The sequence below is a fragment of the Arvicola amphibius genome, chromosome 3 (assembly GCF_903992535.2).
Source record: "Arvicola amphibius chromosome 3, mArvAmp1.2, whole genome shotgun sequence".
Lineage (NCBI taxonomy): Eukaryota > Metazoa > Chordata > Mammalia > Rodentia > Cricetidae > Arvicola > Arvicola amphibius.
Window position 1 is genome coordinate 102345127 of NC_052049.1, and position 6000 is coordinate 102351126.

A 6000-nucleotide genomic window follows, 5' to 3' on the forward strand; every position below is an offset into this window, starting at 1 on the left:
AAGCAGCTAGTTGACATTTTCAACTAGAATTCTAAAAATTTCAGACAACAGAAAAGCTTTCCAGATTTGTTTAGAAAAAAGAATCGGTAGCCTCTGAAACGATAAGGCATTGTGTGGGGGTAAGCAAGAGAAAGGGCTCCAGAAGGGCACCAGGAAGAAAGGGTTTCCAGAGCAGTTACTCGTTCGAAGACGTTCTGTGTTGGTATCCTGTCCCGCTGCTGAGACAGGATGCTCTGACAAAGGCAACCTAGAGGATGAAGGGCTGGTTTTTGCTTATGGTTCTACAGGAGCTACAGTCATCATGACAGGGCAGATAGGGCTGCAGGATCCTGAAAGGAGCCCATCACATTGCATCAGGGGGTCCAAAAAGAGCAAGAGAGCAGGAAGCAGCACCAGGTTAAAAACCCTCAGAGCCCACCTCAAGTGACCTCCAGTGAGACACTTCCTCTCTTAGGGTGATCCCTCCTAAGGTCTCCCTAACCTTTCTGAACATCACCACTACTATCTGGGGAACAAGTGTTAGAAACCACGAGCCTATGTGGGGCATTCCACATTTAAACCACAACACCCCAAAGCACAGAAGCATAAAACTCGAGTCCCTAGGCTGAGCATGTTGCTTATGCTAATGAAACTAAAAATGAGAATCATTACCCCAGTAGAGAAGGAAACTTTACTCAGCACCGTTTTCTCTGTGTAAGTGGAAATTTCTTATCAGAAAGTGTGGTGCTCTTCAAATCCCTGGTTGTCCTTCACCTCACATCCCTCTGGACACAGGCATTCAAGAAGAGAGAAATGGCTCGGGCAGAGGCTAAAAACGCTGCACAGGTATGTCAGAAAGTTAATCACAAGTCAATTGAAAAGAAAAAAAGGCTTGAGAGAAGAAATAAAGAAATAAAGGGAGAAGGGAGGGAGAGGTCTTTTTTTCTTTTTCATGTTCTGATCCCTGAATGTCGCCATGGAACCACCAGATGGCAGTGTTGCAGACTAGCTCTCAGCCTCTGGACACAGTGGCTAAGGGGAAAGAGACACTGGAGAGAACCTGCAAGCTGTTATCTGTGTTCCTAAAGGAAGGCAGTGCAGTGACCTGCACCCTCCTAAGGGCGGGGCTGACTTTTCTTCCAAGTCTTTCCAGGACTGAAGGAAGCTACATACCTGAATTTCTGGAATTTTCGGTTTAGCCTAGCCAGCTAGCTCGGCAGAGCTGGAACAGAGATTTCCAGAGAACCACAGCTCTTGGGTGCTCCAGAGCAGTAGACAAAAACCCGCAAGACCAGGAAGAACTTCTAGGACGTCTCTTGCGTAGGCTCTTTCCCCTTGACCGGCTCCCTGTGCTGGCCCTCCACGCAGGTCCTCAGCTTTCAGCAGCACCTGCCCACACAGCCTTCTCAAGGTGCAGAATTACCAATAACCATGCCAGCCAACCAAAGAAAGCTCCCATCGATTTCCTGTGTTGTAAATTGATCCAAATAATTTCTGTGGTTTCAGGGGTTCATTAACTCACTAATTTGAAATAATCTGAACATAAGCCGAGTTAAAGTTTTCTCTTGCCCTGTGTCTAGACTCATTTAGCTCAATTTCTTAGATCACAATCAGAGTTCAATGTGCTATCTACAATGGAGATCCTCTCCTCTCTCTCTCTCTCTCTCTCTCTCTCTCTCGCTCTCTCTCTCTCTCTCTCTCTCTCCCTCTCCCTCTCTCCCTCTCTCCCTCTCTCCCTCTCTCCCCCCTCCCCCTCTCCTTCTCCCTCTCCCTTTCTCCCTTTCTCCTTCCTTCTCTTTCTCTGTTCCAGGGCAGGCTCCTAGTTCATATCTCTGGCTGACATTTGAGAATAAGATCTAAAAAGGAGCCTGAATGTGGAAGACTGAGGAGAAAAAAATGATGGGGAAATGTGAATACACCCCAATCCAGTCTCTCTGGTTTGGGTCTGAAGCAAAATGGGTAAGGAAAATCCCCATTGCATTGAATGAAGCTATGAAATCTGTGCAGAATGAAGAGAATTTCTTTGAAGACACTGGTGAAAGAACACCTAAAACCAGGTTGAGGAAAATGACAGAATTCAAAATATCAACCGAGTAACAAGACAAGGATTGCATGAGTTTCTTCTTCCCTGTCCCATTGTAGATATTCAATGGCATAAAACAAGGAAGTGGCCATTAACCACGAATAGAGGTCATTTCAAGAGACAGAAGAAAAACACAAAGCATCCTCAGATGACATAATCTACTGAGTATAAAAATTTCAATACAGTTATAAAAGTGGTCCTAGAAAAGATAAGTTTATCAGTGTCAAACAACAAACAATGAACTGTTTATCCATATAGTAACAATGGACAATTTGAAGCAAATAATAAATTCACTGTCTAAAATAGCTTTAAGAAATGCAAAATGCTTATAGACAAACCTAACATAATCTACTGTATTGCATCTCCATGCTAAAGAATGCTAGTAACAAAAAATCGGTGAGAGGTCAAATATATGGAAAACAAGTATAACTTATAGATTGGAAGACGTAATAAAACAATAAAACATAACTGTTAATTTTCAAATTGATCTGCAGGTAACACAATTTCAGTAGTAACACGCAAAGGAATTTAAAACATAGTAAAAACAATTTGAGCAGATATCCCATCTGAGAGGAGGTTCATGCGGTCAAAGTAAACAAATAAATAAGCAACTTCCCTAGTCATTAGCAACGTGCAAATTGAAGCCACATGGGTATTGCTTCAGCCTTGGTAGACTAACTACTATGATAAAAGAAGACATTCTATCAATACCAAGGTCTGGTAAGGACACAGGGTGGCTCATCTCCTCCATGTGTTGCTAGTGTGAACGAGACTTAGTATAGCCACGGCATTTGTCATGTTTTATAAAGCTAAACATGTATTTACTGTTTGTATGACTCAGAAATCCTACTCCTGGAAGTTTTACTTCAGAGATAGGAAAACTGTTAGTCACACAAAACTGACGTGTCAAGTGTTTGCAGCTTATTGGGTGAGTTTTCAGACCTGGAAGCAATCCAAGTGACTTTCCATGAATGAATGAACTGATCAACAGTAACACCTTCTTACAATAGGATGCCTTTCGGCAGCAAAAAGGAACAGTCTACTGATAGGTGGCTCACACTAGCATCAGAGGTGTTGCAGAGAGCTAAAGAATGCTGCTCAAAACGTTAGGGTACAATTCATTTATATGTCGCACTTACAAAGGTACTCACAGTGATGGAGACAGCATGCGTGTTTGCCAAGAAGTAGGGGAGCTGGAAGAGTGAAGGAGTAGTGCAGGAAGTATTGGGGTACATGTCCCTTTTGTGCACCCTGTGCTTATACTGATCTGCTGAAGTGGCAATATTCATATAGCTGTTCACCCCCAAAGATTTGGTTCCATACTATATGTTAACGTAAGAACAAAATTGTGACTCCCGATTGCCACCGACAAATGACTGATACTATTTGCCTGTCTTGTCTGAGGCAGAATACATTTTGTTCTGTGAGAGGAATTGTGCACTCTTATAGGACGGCGACTATCTCACATAATCCATAACTGTTGGGTTCTGCTATTGTCTGCTTTACAATTAGAGATGGGTATTTAGAACACCTATGTAGAACACTCAAGGTCAGAAAGCTTGAACAGAGGACTCAATGTTTGCCGGGAGGCGTGTATGCTCATAGAGAATCTGTGGCTATCAGCTGAACAGTAGCTCTCTGGCACTTACCTGGAGGAGATATGATCTTACCGCTTTCAAAGGAAGCTCTCTAATCACTTTACGGCTGCACTTATGCCTTTAGACACACCCCAGTAAGATCTCTACATGAAAGTGCTTATTAGCAATACCTCGGGTTTTGTGTTTAGTCCCTAAGAAGCCTTCCCTGGAACCCTATAGTTTGGTGTCTGTCAGACTCTGCTTGGCTCACCTTCTCTGGGTACCCAAGGGTAAACCTTCACCTCACGATAAACCTTTCATAGATGAAAAGCTCTTTTTCTAAGCTTATTCTGTCTTGAAGCTGCAGCCTCTCTCCGGCTCTAATTAAATATGGCACTGCTCTTTAAACCCCGAGACATTGGAACAAGATGGAAAGTGGCTCGACCCTTGAAACAGAGTGTGGTATGCAGTTAGAAGCCTGGTGGCCATCTGTATCTAAGTGTGGGACTCCTCGGGTCATCTCAGAAAGGCTTGTCATCATTGTCTCCTCCGCAGGAAAATAATAGCACATGCCAAATTCCTTCCGTCATCTTGTCAGGCAGCATGTGACATCCCCACGGTTGAAAATCCTCAAGAACTGAACCTAAAATAAGTAGCTTCAGCAAGAATATCTGCAATGACATGCTCAACCAGCACATTCTGCCAGCCTAACCTTGTGCTTCCTATGTTCAGAACTGGATTTGTCTAAAGAAAAGCAGGCATCTGGCAGCACCGATATATTCCCGAGAGAGTGTTGAGCACTGAAGACATTCCACTTGGATCTTGTTTTCTTCTTGGCAAAACTGAGCTTTGGGCAAAGAACTGCCCATGCCTCGACCACTGATAAAATGCATGGTGTCCGGACAGGACAAACAGGATACAAGATAAAAGACTGCCAAACCTTTCCAAGTCAGAGTAAGACTGTTTTGAAATTTTTCCTGCCTCTGAAAATCATCTATCAGTTATTCTAGGTCTTAGTCAAAGTCAGTTGCTTCAACGTTGCAAATGAGACTTTGGGTGATTGCCCAGGTAGCCAGTTGTCTCTGTCATTTATTGCACAGTTTGGAAGTTGTTCAATTGTTCCTCCTGTCTACTCAAGTAATATTATTTTCCTTCTCAGATCTTTGATGGGGTTGAAAAGTAGATAGTCATAGTTACTTTCCTCTCATGACTTAACCAAGCCATTTCTAATATAAAACTTAGACTCCCGAGGATAGAATAATTATTGAAATAGCAAGCATATGTTTCTTGCTTAACATTGTTTATGCTGGTTGTAATTCTAATTTTTATACTTGATATCTGTTCTTATTGTATATAGTTTTGTATTAAGTTTGGAAATCACTTATTTATATAAAAGGGGGAAGTGCTGAGGGAACTCCTTCAGCCAATGACCTTTGAGATGCTGGACCAGGTTGGGCATGGCCTTGGGTACTAAAAATACCTGCTCACCTGCTCTCTCTCTTGACTGCTGAATTTGGATCCTGTTCCCTGCTCGTACAAAGAACTGTAGATCTGTGAGTCTACCCCTAAATAGACAACCATATATTATACCCTTCCCCCTTAAAAAAAAAGGCATCAAGCTCCTGGCATAGAAGTGCCATGCACGCCAATGGTTGAGCAGAGTTCTAACTTGTCTGTAAAACACAAAGGACATAAACAACCATGAGACAGTGCTGATGTAACCCTGACGGAACTGTCTAGGCCACCTGGTGAAAAAACTGGGAATTTTTCGATATTTATTTACAATCCAAGTAGAAAGGCCCAGGGATGTGTGGAGAGGAAACCCACATAGAACTAAGCATATAACAAAGGCCTTCTCCTTACAGATCTCCATGTGTATAGGCATGTGTGAGCTAAGGATACTAGCACAAATGGCCCCTCTGGGTCCAAAGTCCAGTTCTAAGATCTAAGGCCAAGCTACTTCTTCCCAACACTACTCATGGACACACAGTAAAAGGAAGATATGTTTTGTCTAACTTACCAGCTCCTTCTACAATTTTTCTCATTCAAAGGCTTGATTTTGACCATTCTAACCTGAACAATTTCCGATCTAACATGAAAATGAGCCTTCATGGTTCTGTTCCTCCTTTTATAGCCCATGTGCTAGGGATGTACTCCTACATTCAACTCCATTTACCTCATATTACGACTTGGGATTTTCAGTGAAGACAGAGGCCAATGGACATCCATGACTCTAAAGAATCAAAGTTCAGCCTGTCTTTCCAGCATTGCCCCCTTCATCCTTTTCTGTAAATGTTATTACATGATACACTTTTTGGCTATCCTCCGAGCAAACCCTTTCAGCCATCCATGCACATATTA